This window comes from Zootoca vivipara, chromosome 4, assembly GCF_965207765.1.
Source record: "Zootoca vivipara chromosome 4, rZooViv2.hap1.1, whole genome shotgun sequence".
Taxonomy (NCBI): Eukaryota; Metazoa; Chordata; class Lepidosauria; order Squamata; family Lacertidae; genus Zootoca; species Zootoca vivipara.
Genome location: NC_142587.1, coordinates 63,345,098 through 63,365,686, shown reverse-complemented (window position 1 = coordinate 63,365,686; position 20,589 = coordinate 63,345,098). Strand labels below are relative to the sequence as shown.

The 20,589-nt window shown below is 40.7% G+C and overlaps 1 protein-coding gene and 1 long non-coding RNA gene across 2 annotated transcripts in view; one reads left to right on the top strand and one right to left on the bottom strand.

Moving 5' to 3' along the window:
- Window positions 1-8,778: 8,778 nt before the first annotated feature.
- Window positions 8,779-20,218, bottom strand: LOC148685968 (uncharacterized). Its single transcript, XR_015949628.1, has 3 exons — window positions 19,825-20,218; window positions 11,882-12,022; window positions 8,779-9,687 (listed from the first exon to the last, which is right to left on the bottom strand). It is a non-coding gene; the product is annotated as an uncharacterized LOC148685968 (long non-coding RNA).
- IGSF3 (immunoglobulin superfamily member 3) overlaps window positions 20,174-20,589 on the top strand; it is a 110,239-nt gene continuing 109,823 nt past the window's right edge. Inside the window, exon 1 of the mRNA XM_035116544.3 lies at window positions 20,174-20,499. The gene's annotated coding sequence lies outside the window, so the exon portion shown is untranslated. The remainder of the gene's footprint in view (window positions 20,500-20,589) is intronic.

Genomic DNA, 20,589 nt, shown 5'->3' with positions numbered 1-20,589 from the left:
CTTTTCAGAAAACTGAAGCTTCTTCGACTGTACATTTAATATTAATTAACGGTTGCTTCATGTACCCATTCATTAGACTTAAATTGTGCAAGTTTTATGTTCCCTGCACTGAACATAGTTTATGACTGGCACAAAGTAATTACCTACAACATCCAGCCAAATTGAAGCACTCTTTATCAGTATTGATTTCAACAATAGCATATGCTTAACTCTCCCAGTGAAATCAGTGAGACATACTCTAGGAATACATAAAGCTACAATATACACACTTACCCAAGAAAAAGTCCCATTGAATTCAGAGGGGTTTGAGTGGACATGCATGGGGTTATGCTGCAAATTTGACTGGATTGTGCCTTGAGTATTTAAGAAAAAGCATTTCTTACCTAAGTTAAATAATTGTGCAAAACCTTTCCAGTTTTCGGTTAGGAGAAATGTCTGTGTGCAGCACAGTGTAGCCAGAACATGAGAAAGCTTTCACAGCTGTGTTGCAAGCTTTTGAGAATCCCTTTTTAATATAGATAATACATTCTATAGAAGTGTTTTGTGTTCTTGAGTTTAGTACTGGTTGCTTTTGCCTATCAGAAATAATATCCATCTACAGAATCAGGCCAAAATCACTTGCCCTCATTTGGCTTGACGCTACACAAGAAACTTGTGAAGTTTGACGTCTCCATTTTCGAGCAATTTTCTCTGTTGTGAAAGAGGCTTTTATTTTGTCACAGCTGTTATGAACCAAAATGAGTAAATAGTGAATGCAAGGCACAAAAGGGAAATGAAATGCTTGGTGGTAGAGTATCATGGTATTCAAGGGTAGTTGAAAACTTCTTTCTGCTTGCAAGTATTTGGACCAATATGGTGCAAAGGTGTTGGATTGGAACGCTGTTTCATTTTGGAGTCATCTGCCTAAAAGAAACTTGTAACAGAACTCTGCCATATTTTATTGGGGCTCCATTACACATCCTTTAGTTTGGCACCCATCCTACCCCATGCTTTGTCCATACAGTTTTCCAATGTTATTTGACCTTTAAAAAAAAAAAGTCTATTTGCTTTACTTCTTCAGTGCTTTGCTTCAATTAAAGAATCTTATCAACATTTCTCTTTTTTCTGCTTTGGTAACATATTTTGGAATCTTAAAAGGATTGTTCACTAGGGTGGGTCATAAAAAACTTTTTTTGGAAAATGTTTCCTCCCTTGATCTTATATCAGGTGTATGGTATAAACATACTCAAATTTCAAATTTGGGACAAATCAGTTAATATTTAGACCCTGCTCCTACAGATTGAAATTTTGCCTCACTACGAGTGATGAAAACATAGGAATTTGACTCATTTATTCTCAGTATGTTAAATTGTGAACTAATAAACATAAATTTTAGATCTTATGTAGAGCAATAATAGTTGCATACTATTATTTTCTGCAATATTTATTTATTTAAGATAAAACATGTTGATAATTTACATAAAAAACCAATGGTTTTGAACAAATTATATGGAACAATTAAACAAACGGTGTACTAAACAAGTAAGCATAAACATTAAACAATAAAACACCACTCATATTATGTGTTGCATCAAAACATCACATTATACTTAATATACTTAATTACTTGTGCTTTAAAGCTCCATGTTTTTGTGTTTTTTTTTTTGCGCTGGAGCTGTCTTTGCAAAACCCCACTCTTTAGCACTAAATCAGAGCAAACAGCAATTCAGGTTTCCCACAGATTGCTGTTTGCTTCAGTTCAGCTTTAAAGAGTGAGCTTTCACAGGGAAAGCTTTGGAGGAAAAAATAAGAGTGCTTGGAGCTTTAAAGCATGAACCACGCTTGGAAAGTGCTGAGAAAAGTTAAGTGTGGATAAGCCCTATTTTCTACTGTGTTGTTCTTGCTGATCCTGCTAGTCTGTCATCTGAACTAGCAGTAGCTTCAGTGAGGACTGCCACAGTCCAATATACATGAAGGATACTATCTGGAACAAGACATAGAACAGCTTATATACTGCCATTATAGATTTGCAATAAACCATTTTACAACCTTTGTATGCCTACTTGACTTTCCTGGGCATTTAAGATATTGTATGATTGCTTCTGGTCCATAAGGTCACGAAGAGTCGGACACGACTAAACAACTAAACAACAACAACAACAACAACAACAACAACAAATGGTTGCTTCTAGTGTTTTACCTATATTGAATTCCAGGTCAGCCTCTCAATTTCCAGATTTCTTTTTTTCATTGCATGTGTGAGCTGCTATATAATAAATGTTCTCTGAGCAATGAGCAGATATAAATAACAAATTAAAACAGAAATTATCAAAATGCAATCAAATTAACACTAAACCCCAACAAACAAGAACCCAATCATACCAACAAGTGCAACAGTAATCTCTGAATAAATAAAGTATATCCTTCTGCACTCTAGACTTTCTAACCATCTGTCAAGTCTTCTATTTCAAAAAAGATTCAGTTGGGAAAAGTAAAGCTGTACACACAGGATACAGACCAGGGTGAGGCTAAACTTGCTCCATGCTCCTGGTGACTGCACTCACCCAATGTATCAATAATGAAATTTAATCCTATCTGCAAAACTTCACCGTTCATGTTGGGATAGCAGAACAAAATGATTTCCCTGTTGGTGGAACTGTTTGCTTTGTTGTTGTTGTTGTTGTTGTTGTTGTTGTTGTTGTTGTTGTATTCTTGCCAAGTTCACAGCAGCTGGAAAGTGTGTTGCTTGTTGCAACTTCATCTCATAGCCTTATGAAAATTAAGGCATTTTTACACCATCTTCAATGTTTTAATAATGGGGTTAGTTGTGCACCCTTTGGCACATTGATGCATATGTAGTCATTGACAGCAGAGTGCCAAAGCTTGATCCAAGCTGAATTCAAAGTATGGTAGGAAACATGTGCACAATCTCTTTGCAACAGACCGATTGAAAACCATGGCTACCATGGGCTAAAACCATTGTCTGAATAGATTCTTAGTGTAAAACAGAGACATTACTGAAGCTCTACAGTCTCATAAGGGACACAATGTACTTTCTGCATTTGCTGCCAAGGAACCACATCTGTTCTCACGAAGCTAGAACAGAAGAGCTCAATGTGCTCAAAAATGCCAACCCCTGCAATCCTCTATTGGCCCACTCCAATGTACCATTTTCCTCCATTGGATTCATTTTGGAATTATTCCTCTGAATCAAACAATATGCATTGAAAATATTAAATCAGCTGCAAATGCATGTGGTTTTTATATTATTATTGGGGAAGTCCATGAGAAAGATAACTTTAGGGTCCCTTTGTTAGTTAGCATCATTTTTTGAAAGCTAGCAATTGCACTAAGTTAAAATTTAAATTGCAGTTATCACAACCAATTTATATACCCAGGGGCAATAAATACATGTTATACATTCATTTCCCCGTTCAATATATTACATGAATGGAGCTCATGAATAACTTACGACATTGATATAATAGTGCCTATTATAAACCATTATTCCATGCTCAGCAGAATTTGCCTTTCTAAATAGTATATGTCATGACCTTCTGTTCTTAGCAGTCTGAAAGGATTTGGCATTTCCTTCTCATATGAGTAAAACACCCAAATAAGCTATGTTCTGATAACCACAATTATACAGTATCAGCAAAAAGTCAGAAGTCTCTGCTGAATATTCTCTCAGGAATATTCTCTGGGTAAAAGATGCTATTTGGGGGTGGGGCAGGGAATTTTCATCGAAACCCACCATGTTTGTCTTTTTTACTTACTGTTCATTGTCCAATTAACATTTGCCTTGTCCATTTTGTTTTGTTTATTTTTAAACGGCATTTTATTCCTCATAATGCAAATATGGCCAGGAATCATGTAGACATCACAATACTATATACAGCTACATATCACAAAGCCAACTTAGAGCAAAGAAAACAATTCCTGCCCTTCACTCTGAAGGTGAATTCCTTGTCTGACTTTCACAGCACCCTTCAAAAAAAAATCAGTGAAAAAGGATCACTTTTTACAGCTGCTAAAAGCTTTTGCAAAACAAAAACAAGAAACCAGTCTTCCCCTTTAATTTCATCCCTAGTTTTTAGCATCAGTGAAGTTTTGTCTCCTCTCTAGTCTGTTCCCAGTGGAGTTGTCATTTTTTGAAAGAATTTCTCCATATAATTCTAAGAGATCTGCAGATACGAAAACAAGATACAACTATCTAATTGGGTAGTCTGTCTAACAGATTTCAAAATAAATCACCTGATACTTTTCAACACTGACAACACAATCCCAAGCATGCTGAATCAAAAGTTACATTGAATTCAATGGCATTTATCCCCAAGAAGGGTATTTAGGGCTTGTCCATACTTTTGCCTGTGTAGTGCCTAGAAAGCATGGGTCTGAGCCATTTTCTGCTTGACCCACAGATTTTTAGGCATGGGTTTGAGTGGTTTTCTCCTTGTCCTGCTCCTTAGCATTAGTGCAAGATTTCCTCTCCTTTCTCCACCACACAAATACACACACATACACACCCCACATATGCCCTGCATCACCCCCAAATCTGCTTTGGAGGATTGGGAGAAGCTCCAGAACAGATTTAGAGGTATTCTGGTGGAGCTGTATGCTCAACACTATTTCACAACCAATACTCTCTTCAGACAATATCTTTAAGGTATGATTTCAATAGGAGATTTTAGCCCATGTTTAACTCTTCTCCTTTCAGCTATAGAGCATGGTGCAAAGGAACATGCACAGAGATCTTTTGGAGATGCTTGAATTCTACCAGTCTGGTGTTTGTTGGGGAAAGGGAGCAGGAGCCAGAATCCAACCCCCCCAAGACCACCCCCAAGACCACCTCCCAGAGAGCTGACCTATGCAGATCTACTGGTTAGTTAAAAAAGGGGATTTACACAGACAGGACCTGTTTTGCTCACCCGGTCTGTCGCCCATCTGTGGACATCTGGATGCTTCTAGCCGCAGAGGGCTCCACCAAACTGGATTAGGGTAAAAGGTTTCTCCAGAAAACTGCTTTCTTCTCTATAGGGTGCTGCTTAGAGGTTATTACAAAGAGCAGAACACCACTATCCCCTTAGGAATTGTTCAGTGGTCTGCTTAAATCTACACAATACACCGAAGAAGAAGAAGAAGAAGAAGAAGAAAAAGGGAGAAACTAAAAAAGGCCAAGAGGTCAAAATGCAATCAAGTGGCTTTCCAAAAGTTTTCATTTTATACAGCATTTTGCAGAATAGAAAAATTGGATTTCTCGCTTTAGGATGCTGTTCAGTATTTGTTCTCTAAACAACAGAGCACCCACCAGGAAAAAACTCACAGAAAGAAATATCCCCAAATAGCAAAAGCTGCAGAGGGGAAAATGCGTTGGAATTGACAGGGGCTCTGTATAGCAGGCAGACGGACAGACAAAGAGGAACAAAGAGAAATCTGGCCTTTTATTTTTCTTAATGTTTTTTGCAAAATATAGAATATAAAACTATACACTGGATTCATAGATAAATGAAACATGGTATATATGGGCAAACTAAACATAAAAATCTTAATTTTTATAGACTAATACAATTGTTCTGCTCTATAATGACTCCAAAGAAACTATAAAAACTTATGTTTATATTTAGTTACTCAAAGTTTATAGAAAGATTTTACAAGAACAAAGTTGACTAAATTTTGTTATATTATTCTGTAGCTGCATCTTGTGTGCGCCTCCAAGAATGTTAATTTGAACTTGTGCTTTACTATTCCAATAAAATACAAATAAACTCCATTATTCAATGAATTTATAGTCTTTTTGCTTGCCTTCTCTAATTCTGTTTCACCATAGGAGCCATAACAAAACATCCTCATTCCCAGGAATTAAGAGATGGAGACATGGGATTTTCCCACTTTTGACAGATTTTCCTTTTATTCCTTGACTGCTAAGCTTATTCAGGAAACTTTGGTGAGGTACTTTGTCAAAAGGTTTTTCAAAGTCCAAACACACTATTAACTCCCTTGTACTGTTGGGCCATCCAGTAGTAATTTTATGGTGAATTGAGAATCTAGAGTAGCCTCCTTAGGGAATTATACTTTTCTTTGACTTTTGAATAGATTCTTTACCATTGTATGTTTTAACCAATCAGAGGGAACAAGCAGGTCCTACCACAAAATGTTGCAGTGCGAAGTGCTCCTGTTTCATGTTCATACCAGCCATAGTCTCCTCCGAGATACTCCATTATGTTCTCCACTCACCAAACCCCCAGAAACATACATTCAGCACCCTGTGGAAAGTGGCCATGCTCAGTCTTTATCGGATTGCTTTGTGGGGTGCGTTGCCCCTTCAGGATTCTGCCCCTAAAGATTTGTTGTACTTCTACAAACCTTGGGACTCGCCTGAGCACGCTGATACCGCCTGACTTCTCCACGGCTAAGATCTTCTCACCAGCTGAGCTTCCTATTAGCGAGAGGGAATGAAAGGATAGCAACCTAAAGGAAACCCTACTATGAAACATGATGAGCAGAGAATGAGCCAAGAGCACTAAAACCTGCAAGGGGGAAGGAAATCTGCTTCCTCTTCAGCACACTGGATATCATTTCCCCCTTGCCCCTTAAGGCTGCAGGTGAAGGAAACAGATGAAAATGCTGAAAGAAAAGCAAATCAGGCACCATTCCATATTGAGAATGCTGCTTTCAAATCACATCAGAGAACCTATGACATATATAACCCTGGTACACTGGAAATGTGCTAAGAGTTTTATTCATATAGCTAACATTGCATCCTGTCTCTCTCTTGCTCTCTCCCCATGCCCCACCTCGTGTGTGTGTGTGTGTGTGTGTGAGTGTGTGTGTGTGTGTGTGTGTGTGTGAGAGAGAGAGAGAGAGAGAGAGAGAGAGAGAGAGAGAGAGAGAGAGAGAGAATGAGAGAGAGAGAATATGGGCTCCTCCCAAAAAATATTTTAAATAATTTCTGTGCAGGCAACAGTTCAGCCCAGATGAAATAATATTTGAACCTGGAATGCTCTTTCTGCTCTTAAATGTTCCTTCCTGCCTCTACCAGGGCAGTTTTGAGCTCTATCCTCAGCAATGGCATTTAATGATCATTGGTAAGGTAAACAGAGCATTACGCATGTCTTCAAAAGCAAAGGAGTTTACAACACATGATGTGATCTTCTTCTTTTGGTTTGATTTCTTGGGGCTTTATGAGGCTTTGCATTTGCATATGGGTCTCGTTTTCAGTTTTAGTGATCCAGAGATGCCAATTATGATTGCAGCACCGACACGAGAGGCCTATCGTGTTTCTCCTCAACATTAACATTTTTCAAAAGGAATTCTGAATGTAACACCAGAGTTCCAGAACTCCCCTGAGTACCCAAACCAGCTTGTCAAGAATTTGCCGAGGTGGGGTATTTGAAGTGGGGTGTTCATAAACCCTGCTATGCTGGCAAAACTTATTGCATGGTGATCTTGGGATGCTTGAGGAATCTGACTATTGCAAACACCTGTGTGAAATGACCTGATCTTGGACTAGAGTGGGTAGGAAATTAGCTACCCACTGGGTTTCATACTTCTGCAGATGCTGTGAGGCAGGTCTTGACAGCTTAAAACAAATCAAAATACACTTGAATATGTTTTTTACTCCTTCCCCTTCCCATGCACCTTCTCTCCCGTTATTTTTTTAGAAATGTATTGGCTCAAAGAAAACAAAGAAAAGCCAGTAGTCTTGCCTGTTTGTGGATTTGTTTTATATGTTTGATCTTGGGCTTGTTCTTAATGTTTCCTGGTTTTAATAGTGTTGAGGTTTTAATTGTTAATAAACTGCCTCAAAAGGCCTAAAGACAATATATATCTATATCTATATATTGTTGAATAAATAAACCTCAATACACACACATTAGAACTAGCTTGCAGGATCAGATCATGCTCCATCTAGTCCAAAAACTCTAACCATCTTTAGAAGCACATAAATTACTGGCCTTCCCCATTGTTTATGTCCAGTATTTGATATTCAAAGGTATATAGCCCTTGAATAGGAAGCTCTGTATTGCTATCCTGGCTAAGGGCAGCTGATACTTCCCCTCATTACTTTTTCTAATCCTTTTTTAAAAAGTTGCCTACCTTAATGATTATCCCCCCACACTGCAGTAGTAGGATAAATATGTGAAGTGCTTCCTTTTGTCTGTCTCAAATTTGCCGCCAATCAATGTCAGTGGGTGACTCTGAGTTCTAGCCTTAGGATTAGAGAGAGTTTTAGTTTTAGTGTCTATAAGAAAACTGTAGTCTTCCTCAACATGATGCCCTCCAGGTGTTTTGGACTATAACTCCCATAATTCCAAGACAACATGGTGGACTGATCAGGGATTATGAGAGCTATGATCCAAAAGCATCTGGAAGGACATCCATGCCAGTCTGATAGATTTGTTTTTAGATGCATACTGAATTGCATTTTTTCTGGAAGTTACTGGAAATGGACCTCATTCTGTTTTATAGCTGCAGCATGGTTATTAAGACCCCAGAGAAGTGGGCACAGTATTTGGACACATATAACAGAATCTTTGTTAGAATGGTGTAGTGATTGAGCAAGAGACACCCCTCTTGGACCCCCTTTGCTCCTGCCCCCCTCTCCGGGGAGTCACTGGACACCGCAAGGGCAAGCCGAGGTGCTCTCTCACTCAATCACGTTTTACATAAAACTTAATCAGGTAGTTCACTGCCACCACTGAGTTACCCTCAAGAACTCAAAGATTTACTGGTAGGGTCGGGCAGCCAGGTATCAAAATTATCATTGCAGCCGAAAACATTCAAAACTCAGACAAATTGTCCCTTTTTAGAATTTATTAAAGAAACGGGGATAAGTAATAAACTACAGAAATACAGTTCTCAACGAAAGGTTACGAATAGGAAAATAAAATCATTATAAAGTCTCACTAACTTACACACAAGTAGTGAAAGTAACAAAGTCCAAATCCCTTTCCCTCCAGCAAGGATTAGACGAGCACATGATGACATCCACTCCAGGATAATGGCATAGAGAGCAAATTATCATTTCCCTTTTTAAAGCAAAATCTACCTCGTGGGGGTCCCGAGAAGTAACCAGTTAAAACAATGGTGTAAATATGAACTGGCCAATAACAAATAGATGTACATCCATCTTTCAGATGAAAAGAGTCAAACCACCTCCCCCTCATTTAGCACTTCAGAGCACAGACCAGGGAGACTCCCCAATAGTTCTCAGACCCCTTCTTGCCACATCTGGAGACACTAAGCCAATTAGGCAGATAACCGTCTGTGATCTTACCACTTCCCAAATAAACAGCCTCTTCACAACTGAAGCACATTCTACATTAACATATAAATCAGGTGTGTGTGTGGGGGGGGAATACAGTCAGGAGGTACGGTAATTCAGTTAACAAAGCATTCATTTTAAAGGGCAAAGAGGCATCTTCCCATGAGTGCTGGGCTTTAGCTGATCCCAGCATCCCTTATGGTGCTCCCAGAGTGCACCACGATGAACCAAAGTATATAATTTTCCATACACAAAGTTGTCTTCTTCACTACAAATGGATCTTGCAGGTAGCCACTTCAAACAATACCTTGCCTAAATAATCTAATCCGTTAAAACATCCGAAAATGGATTTCCTTCCATGTTTTTGAATTCTTCACCATCCTTGTAGCTCTCCTTGAACTCAGTTTGTCAAATTTCAAGTTGTCCGCAAACAAGATCCTATTCTGTAATGGAAGAACTTTCTGATCAGGTGAGGGAATTTCTGATCAATTCTTTTATTTCTTAGGAGTGGGCATATAGCTTAAGGGCAGAACATATGCTTTGCCTGTAGAAGGTTCCTGGTTCCCTAATCTCTCCAGGATTTTTTTTTAAAATCAAGTAGAATGGCTGGAAAATACTTCTGCTTGAGAATCTGAGGAGCTGTTGTCATTCAAAGTAGACTGCTCAGGGCAAGATAGGTCAGTAGTCTTCCTCAGGTCAAAGCAGTTTTTGTATGGTCATTTATCTGCTAAGACTGCCATCAGCCTCTGGCATCTTTGCTACCTTTGTGAATTTGTGACATACACTTGCCATCCCCTCTATGGTATCTAATGAGTATCAACTACACCTGCGACAAATGTGGGAAAGTGCCCAGATCAGTGTGCCACTCTGCAAGGAATGAATATAACATCCTCTGCCCTGTGAATAAATAATAGGTATGGGATTGGAGCTCTTGCCTGGGTAATTTTTTCCACTGCTTAAAATTTAATTGTATTTATTCACAGATTTCTAATGCATCATATTGCCCAAAGGCTCTGAGATATACAAACAAATAACAATATAAACAAACCCTCCCATCTCTTTCCAGTCTCTTTAAACCTACACTCCAATACAAACAGCAGGGGTTTACACCCAAAGATGTGTTGCTTATTAAAAGGATTGCCAAGAGCCCAGAAGTAATAAGTTTCATAAGGAATGTCCCCGAGTAAAATCCTCTCTGACTGTTTCAGACAAAAGCCCAGCACTGCCAGTTTTATGTTCACCTTGTCAGATATGAAACATCAAGCAACAATGACAAAGAGTTGCCTCGGTCTATCAGCTACTTACAAAGAACAGAATATATTTTCAAGGGGTAGAATCCAAAGAAGATGAACTAAAGTCCAATTTAGAATTAGTTTTGTAAATAGAAGGCTTTTTTTATTTTTACCTTGGACACTTCTAGATAGGAAGTTATTGTGGAATTAGTGCTGCTCATGCTCATTTTTTTAACCTCCACACAACAATGTCATCAACAGACCAAACATTTTAAAAACAACATTTATTTAAAACATTTATTTCAGGTTTCTCTCTATCTCAGAAAACCCAATAAGTGAAACATTGAAAGAGAATGGGCATGAGATACATGGCAGCTTGACTTAGAGGAATGGTCTAAGGTCCTGTGTGATAGCCACAAAATTCAGTTTTCTAAGAAAACTTAGCTTGCAAAGATATACTTGAAAGTGGATTTATTCTAATTGATTGAAAGTGTGCAGACACTGCCAACTGAAATTTTAGAAGCTTTGGGAGTTGCTGAATAAGATTTCTAGGGCTAAGAGACTGTTGTAGAATTCCTTACTGCTCCTCCTAACTAGCAGAATTAAAATAAAGTATGAAAAACAAAACAAAAGGTGCAAATTTGTTTAAGAGTGCATAGTTTATATAGACTGAAGAATTCAGATTGTAAAGATAAAGTACTAGATGCAAATTAAGGCAAATGGGCATAAATGTGTAAGGATAGTGAGAGATGGGAAACTAGGGAATTGTACCTGTACATACTTGAAGAACCAGATTTTTGAAGAGACATGGAGCTAAGCTACTCTGTATTGCCTGTACACCACATCCAATTGCCTCATTGAAATTAGTACAATATATGATGCAACAACCTGCTGCTGTGTGATGAACACTGCCGCCATTTCTACTGGCAGCCACTGATAGAGTTGGACAATGCACAGTGTGACGATATTAAATTAAGCACAACTTGTGAGGAAAGAGAAACAACCATTAACTGTGTGGGCGGACCCACGCCATACATTTAAAGCACATTTAGAGCACATGGTTTTGCCCCACCCCACCCCCCCAATCATGGGAACTGTAGTTTATTAAGCATGATGGGAATTGTAAATCTCTGAGCATGATGGGAATTGCAACTCTGGGAAACTACAGTTGCCAGCATTCTCCCATAAGTCATGGGCTTTACATGAGCAATGAATGTGCTTTCAGTGTAAGGTGTGAATCAGGCAGGTCTCTCATCCAGTTCTTCCCTTTAGTAATCAGGCACCACTTGGCTGCACCAAAGAAAATAGTGTTTGAGTTTTATACTGCATGTCAGCTATCGTTACCCTTACTACACCTTTGTGTCTCATCTTTGACATGTGATTTACTTTATCAGTGGTTCCTTACCATACAATATGGAAAGCCGGAGCCAGCCTGGTCAGAAGCAGATGTTTCTGCAGCACACGGATCATCTATATTGGGGGTGAAGCATGAATGTTCTCAGTGTCAAGGAAGTGCCTGTTTCAATTTCACTCGACTCCTTTCAGCCTTTGACAGGAAAGACAGAATGGGAAGATGAAACAGCAAGAGGGAAAATCTCTAGCCAAACACTTTCTGACCTCATGAGGAGCAAGCTGTTTGAGAGGAAGAACATATTGTTGATCAAAGAAAATATGTTCCCTATACGCACGACTCTATGATTTTTTTGATAGCAGCTACAGATTCCACCTCTTGCTGCAGTTTAAAAAACAACAAAGACCCTTATTCCTTTGGTTATGAAGAAACTGAGTAACATCCAGTTCCAGTTATCTTAATGTTAGATATACTGCCTTAAGCCCAAAACAATATGCCTACTCAAGTGTAGGGCTGGGAAATATCTGGTTTTCAACTTTGTGATATATCACCAGCTAAACAGCGCAATATACTGAAATAAGGATGGAGCTATGTAGAGGCACTGGCTGGCTTCACAGTTTTCCCCACATTGTGATTTTTGCATACCACACACACATATACATCATGATTTGCTATATATTGCCAGGAAAAAAATTATGAAACCAGTATCACAATATGGACTTCAAACTGGCTTTGGACTATTTAGCAATAAATCACTTAGCCTTACTTATGTGGTGGATATAATGGAACCACCAAATACAGTAGATTCCATCAGCAATCCATAGGACCAGAAGGACCAAAAGGCAAGGATGCATGTTAGCTGAGCCAGCACAAAACGCTTCAGAAGTTTGTGCTGGCCTCTGTATCTCCTATGAACTATAGACACTCAAAGGATCATAGAATCATAGAACTGTAGAGTTGGGAGGGACTGCAAGTCCAGTCCAGTCCAACCCCCTGCAATGCAGGAATCTTTTGTCCAACGTGGGGCAGGACTCACAAGCCTGAGATTAAGAGTCTCATCAGGGCCGGCCCTACGGCCAGGTTGGGTGGCGCAAGGCACCACGGCGCCGGCCCGCCAGGAGGGCGCCTTGAGCTGCGCCCACCCGCCCACCACACTGGGAAACAGGGCGGGAGGGCGCCGGAGTGATCGCGCTGTGCCTGCCCACCCGCCCACCGCGCTGGGGAACGGGGCGGGAGGGCACTGGAGAGATCCGGCGCACCACGGCGCCAGGGGCGCTTAAGACGGCCCTGAGTCTCATGCTCTACCGACTGAGCTATCCCATCGTATGAGCGTGGGCAGGACAACTAATATTGTCCCTCAAAGTGCTGCAAGACCCTTGCATGACACAGCTGTAACAGCTAGGGTAGGGATTGCCAGCCTTTTGAGGACAGTGAGCATGCTTGGGGGTGCATAGCATAACACAAGATGGCTGTCACGTGTAAAAAAGCAGAAAAGGACCACTAAATTGTGTGGACATGGCCACCCATCAATGGCAAAAAGGCTCTCATTCTTTGCACCTCTCCTCTGTTCAGAATAGATGAGAGAGTGTTCAATTCTGGCTTTCATTGAAATGTGGACATACATAAGCAGTGTGTTCAAGGTAAAAGAGGCTGAGCCTGTGCAAACAGAAATTGAGCAGGGAAAGCAAACCATCCATCGTGTATGGTGGACTTTGAAAGGGATATTTACTGAGATATTTTGTGGGCACCACAGGAAGTAAGGGTGGGTACATTGGGGGTCACGGGTGATTTCTAGGCTAGGGACTGGGGGAAGAAAGCAGCAGAGTGGTAATGCTTAAGTCAGCTCTTAGACAGGAGACAGATCTGGATGACACTGCCTCAGATACTGTAAATGCTAGTGAAGAGGCTCATAAGCTTGAGCCTATTCACTTTAGAGGAGGCTTCCACCACAGAATCCAATAATTTATTTATCTCAACTCTAGTTGTAAACATTTTAGACGAGTTACCTCAGATGTAGCACATTTATCCATAATGTTTGTACAGTATCCCAATCTTCAGGGGACATACCGTATATAGGGTTATCCCATACTATACCTAGATTGAATCTTTCTTCCCAGTCTTTCTTCCTTTGCCTCTGGCCTATTGCTATTTTTAACTAGTCCAAATTTTTCAGACCATGGGTCGACCTTGAACTTCAGCCTACAACGTGGGACCACTTTTAAATGTTTCACCATCCATTTCTGTGTTTTTCTTTTTCTCCCTGTTTCTACCTTTTCCTACTCTCTTTTCCAACGCTCACTCTCTTAAAAGACAGTAACCCCTCAAAAACTGAAGACAGTGACAGACAGAAGACAGCGAAAACATTGATGTAGCCACTGGTATGATTGAGCTGAGAGCCCCAGCCCATCGTCTGAAACCTAGTTATGCCACTTTTCAAATCGGTAACATCAGAAATATTTCAACATGTGTGGTTTGGCATCTGTCACGTTCATTAAAATATTACGTTAATGACATGAAGTGAAATAAACAAATTAGCCACATTCCTACAGCACGGTATAACTTTTCAGTGTGGCAGTCAGTTCTGAACAAGCAGTTCTGAACATCTGCTCGAGAATATCCCTATAATGAACCACCGACTCCTGCCCTGCTCCTGGGTGATAGGATTTCTTACCTCAGTTACTAGTATAAACCGAGGATAAGCATCATTCTTTCCAATCAGATTACAGTTCATAGCCCAAGAATGGCACTGGCGCAGGCATGATTAATGATGGGTACAGACACATATTGACAGACTTTCCTGTTAAGAAATGGTTAAAATAAAATTTGCAGTGGGATTAGCCAGCATACAGTGTAGTGCCTGGTGACAGATGCCCTGAAAATCTGGAAACATGTTGATTTATCTTAAAATAGTCCCCCCCCCTCCCCTATTTCATATGGTGCTTTGCAAAAAGAATTTCCCTGGTGTCAACCGTGCCATAGGAGAACCATCGTCTGTCTGCTACTACAGGTCGAATTCCAGACCCATCACTGTGTACCGCAAACATAAATAACTCAGACACTCTAATTATAAATGCCCACATTTATGCCATCACAGTGGTGCTGCTACTGCACAGCTACAGTCACTGAGATTATGAGGTGCTTGCATTTCTATGAACTTAAAGATCAGTCTTTTTTTAAAAAATAAATAAATCACTTGATGATACTGAAGCACAACACTGTAAGCAAAGGACGATTTAAACTTGGCTATTTGCGGATGCTCACTTAAGTATCAATGTACCCAGTTTTCAGTGGATCACCTTTTTGCAACAATGGATTAGGTAATGTTTTGGTGCATAATACTGAGAAACTGAAGCGTATTATGCTTGCTCAAGGTAAAGTTTAAGCACATGTATGACTGTAAGATAGCGGTTTGAATAAAGTAAAGCAATTCAATGCTTTATAATGAAAGGGATAGATGAACTTGCAGTTTACTGAAAGATAGGTAAAGTGGCTCATTCAGTGTCAAACCAGCAAGAGGCCTTCATGTAAATTGGGTGAATGTTGACGAGGGCTTACAAAGGTAAGAGAAGGCTACCACCATTAACCCACATAGTACAAGCACCAAACACTTTACTCCCAACTAATCCTCTTTCACAAAGTCTTAGTGAGGAAGGATCAAAGTAGAAGCTTCCTTAATTATATAGGTATCTAGTTCCATTTATTTCAAAGCATTGCCTGCATCCATTGGCATTTTAGAAAAACAAACAAGCTCTTGAATTAATGTTTCAAACAAGCGGGACCTTTATGTCAAAGTCATATCGACACAAGCCTATCTTAAATGAACATGCATTCTGTTCTCCCAGACTAATCATGTTTCTATTACGGCTACACATAACTACTGTATTCTAATTGTGATTGCACAATGTAATTATTTTTGATCAGATTACTCTCAATTTGTACTAGATTCTCTTTCCAAAAAGTACTGTATGCTGATAATGACTGCCCCATTATTCTTTACAGCTAAAATGAAAGGATATGGCTTCGGATAAGGATATCTCAACCTGTCTTTCCCTGGGAGTAATTCTGAGTCTTCCATGTATCTACATTCTACTTAAGCCTCTGGTTGTTTGAAAAAGTAGACTAGATGTGGGACACCTTTGTCCCTCTGGATTTGCTAAACTGCATACAACCACCATCATCCAAAGCCATGCTTGTTGGGGCTGATGGGATTTGTAGTTCAGCAATATCTTGAGGGTCAAAGGTTATTCACACTTGATTTAGAGGAATATCCTTACCAAACGACCACTGGTGATAGAAGAAAAGACGTGAAGCTACTGAAGAAAGCGTATAGCGTTCTGCTAGAATGGGAAACAAAAGACGAGGTCAAATCGGTTATGATAAAATGGGCGCAAGATATAGGACATAATATACAATTTGAAGATTGGAAAAAGTTGTGGAAAGCAGATTTGAAATTTACAGGCTGTTCTCTTTTGAAGGAAAATTACACGAAAATGATGTACAGATGGTAAAAAAATGTACAAAACTGGGTCGAACATATGTTGGAAATGTAAAGAAAAAGAAGGTACTTTATATCATATGTGGTGGGAATGCAGAGAAGTCAAGAAATTTTGGGAGATGATATATAATGAATTGAAAAAGATGTTCAAAATGACATTTGTGAAAAAACCAGAAGCATTTCTGTTAGGGATTCTAGAACAAGACCTGCCAAGGAAAACAAAGAACTTATTTATGTATGCTACAACAGCGGCAAGAGTCTTGTTAGCACAAAGATGGAAGAATGAGGAAATCCCAACAAAAGAACAAGGGCAATAAAAACTGATGAGCTATGCAGAGTTGGCAAAGTTGACATGTAAACTACATGAGAAGGACAACCGTGACTTCAAAGAAGAATGGGAACTTTTTACAGACTATTTAAAAAGACAACAAAAGGATTTAGACTCCTTGGCATCCAAATTTATTAGTATCCACAATTTATTAGTAGAACACATGATAGATAAAGCAATGATATGTACAATTTTACAACATGCAGAGAACAATATGTACAAACCAGAGAGGGGAGCTGAGGGAAGTCCTTAGAGGGTGGGAGAGGGAGGGATGGGAGGAAAAAGGGGGGGTGTAATTGGTTATGTTATTGGCAATTTGTATTGTTTAAAAGTTTCTTTTCAATAAAAAATATTTTAAAAAAACAATTTGAAACTACATCAGTTTATGTTTGTGTTTAGGATCATAGTCATTTTGTATGCGGTACAATGGAAAATTGACAGATGAGGCATAGGCCGAGGAATGCTTTGAGAGGGAGGCAAGGGGGCCACCAAGCAGCAAAAGAAGGATTTCTGAATTGTCACAACTCCATTTTGGAATGGCCATGAAGAGGAGTGAATTTGCCTTACCTCGTTTGATCCTTCTGTGCAATGGGAATAAACAAGAAGTTTGGCTTTAAAAAATGCTTCTGAAAAATTAATGCCTACTTTTAAAGAATTCTGAAGGCAAAAAGAAGAAGAATGAGAGCTAAGCTATTTTTATGTTATTACTGAGGTCAGGAAAGAGCTGACAAAGAGATTAAGGGGATCCAGACGGAGCACACAGGTGCCTATTAACAGTCTTTAACAGACTGTGCTTATTATAATAATCTAATTTAACTGAAATGGGCTTAATATTATAATGCTATAAAGTCATTTCCATGGTCTCTTTATATATACTATTGTTACTATGCATGAATGCAATAGTCTGAAAGAAGACTGAGCAGCGTGTAACAGCTAAATAAGCTTTCTGACAGCACTTGCTAATTTTCTGCTTCTTCCAAATATCCGATAATACATATTTCTATGGTTACCCCTGGTTAAAAATATCAAATGCTCAATTAAAATAGTATAGGGGTATGCTAAATAAAATATATACAACCCACTGGAGACCTGATTCTTTTTGACACAGTCACTTGTTTCCTAACATCACAAAAACATTTCTTTCTCTCCACAGTTCTTTCTAAGACAAGGCATCCTATCAATCAGTTGATATTACTGTCTATAACAGGCATAGGCAAACTTCGGCCCTCCAGATGTTTTGGCCTACAACTCCCATGATCCCTAGCTAACAAGACCAAGGTCAGGGATGATGGGAATTGTAGTCCAAAACATCTGGAGGGCCGAAGTTTGCCTATGCCTGGTCTATAAGCTGTACAAGATTTATACAAGATTAAAGACATGGGAGGTTCTGTAATAACTCAGTTATACATGTCTGCCCAGAACCTGTGATCACTTCCATCTCTTCTGCTCCCAGGTTACACTATCTGAAACAATGAAAGAATCCTGAGTGATGGTTACCTCACAGTATGAAACTAAAAAACAAACAGCAAAACATACCTTAGCACAGCTAAAAACTCTGAAGATCTTAAATTATCTTTAAATATCTGGGAAAATAAAAAAAGTTTTCATTTGCTACTGAAAATATACAACGGCAAGTTTTTCTGGGGAGTGCATTCCACAACAGGAGCACCACCACCAAAAAGTCCCTTCCTCTGGTAAAGGTACCCCTGACCATTAGGTCCAGTCACAGACGACTCTGGGGTTGTGGCGCTCATCTCACTCTATAGGCCGAGGGAGCCGGCGTTTGTCCACAGCCAGCTTCCGGGTCATGTGGCCAACATGACTAAGCCACTTCTGGCGAACCAGAGCAACGCATGGAAATGCCGCTTACCTTCCTGATGGAGTGCTACCTATTTATCTACTTGCACTGTATGCTTTTGAACCGCTAGGTTGGCAAAAGCTGGGACTGAACAACGGGAGCTCACTCCATCGCGGGGATTTGAACCGCCAACTTTCTAATTGGCAAGCCCTAGGCTCAGTGGTTTAGACCACATCCTGCCCCTTCCTCTTGTAGACACCTACAATTCCTTGTTTGACAGTGGCAACCTGAGAAGGATATCAGAAGATGTTCGAAGCCTCTGGGTAGGTAAATGTGCAATCCTTCCATTTAACCTCCTTTAAGTACACTTCCCTTAGAATAAATTTATGTTTATATACATGTTCAGAGTGAGTTGGCTGAATCCTAAAACTTGGAACTGGAAATTTAGCATTGGGCCAGGTTGACTCATGTACCGTACCAGTTCTGTACCACCCTGCCCAACCCACCCCCTCCATCCCTTATCCATGTTGCGTCACTGTGTTATCCATTCAGCCAATTCAGCACAGAACTTCCTCTGCCTATTTCCTAGGAAAAGGAAAGGCCCACTTTATTTGCACGAACTTGCTCTAAACCTGCTGTTTCACTCTTTCCCACATTAGACACATCTTGCGTTATAACATCATGACTCAAAAGAACTTTGGTTCTGGCCAAGTCAGCATATGGAATTTCAACATAGTTAATTTGCCTATGCTACTCTGTTGGAAGCATCCGTTTTCACTTCCAACATATTTGGTCCCACAGGTAAGAACCGGTAACGAGTCTTTTGTGCTGTGCCAGGTCATGCTGGAACTTGCGTTTCATGCGTAAATGCACAGTCACCTTTGCTCTTGCGGCATGCATGATGCAGCAGTACACCCAAGGCACACTACTGCACTGCTAAAACAGGTATCTAGGGTTAGAACTTGTCCCATTATCGTAGCTCTTAACATTCCACTCTGTGAAGTCTGGCTAGCTTTTGTTGACCAGGTTCGCTTTTATTGTTTCACACTGTGCTTCAACACACAAGGGTTGTTAACGGGTTATTGAGTGGGTGGGACTTGTTGGCCGTTTGACAGCTGTTTTCTTCAAACCACTTAGCTTGGAGCAACTCCCAGTGGGACTACTCCAAATACAAAGCAGTTTTAAGTCATTGGAGCTGCAGCATTTTGCGTTGGTTGTCAGAACTGCGGAAACGGGACAGGGAGGACTGGAATGTGGTGGCTCCTTTGCTCCCACCGTCTTCCTAATTATAAAACTGTAAATTTTCAGTTCAAAGCACCCCAGAAGGTACAAGCCCTATAACCTAATGGTGTGTGTGTTTTATTGATTATACTCACCATATTGCGATCCTCGAAACTGTCCTGTTAAGCGACAACACAAGAAGCAGCACTAGAGAAAAAGGTGCCAGCCCGGCCTTCTACCGGTCTAGCCTGACATACGTGCAGTGATTGCTTTTACTGGCCCGCAACGGTTAATGATTGAAAGGGAGGCTTATCCTTCTCTCCCGCCCTGCTCTATACCTCGCTGCCAGCTGGAAGCAAAGGCTCACAACAGCCTGGGGTGAAATATGATCCCATTCCAGGTTCAGCGGCGCACTCCCCAAGCCTCCTTCGCTTCTGGGCCATTGTAGAGAGAAAGAGATAGAAGCAAGCGCGCGCGCGCACTCTTTTCCCTGCCCGGTTTCTTTTCTCTCGCACACCGGCCAGCGCCTGCCTGGAGCTGAAGGTGAGCCGGGAAAGAAGCGGGGAGGGACGCGGCGAGGAAACGAGGCAGCGAGGCGGAGGACGACGAGTCCGACCAGGAGGAACGCAGGGGGGGAGAAGGCGGAGCTTCCCGGCCGGGAGGAAGCGCTTGGCACCCCCTGCAGCAGCAGCAGCAGCAGCAGCAGCAGCAGCAGCAGCAGCAGCAGCAGGAGCTTCTGAGCAGAGAATGAAGCCCGAGCGGAGACGCCGGAGGAGAGGCGGCGGCAGCAGCAGCGGCGGCGGGCTGAGGGAAGCAGCCAGAGCGGCCAGGTAGGCTGAGGTGGCGCCTCGCCGGACGGAGAGCAAAACTGAGGCGAGCGGCGAGTAGCCATACCGAGGAAAGAGTCCGAGGGGTTGCCG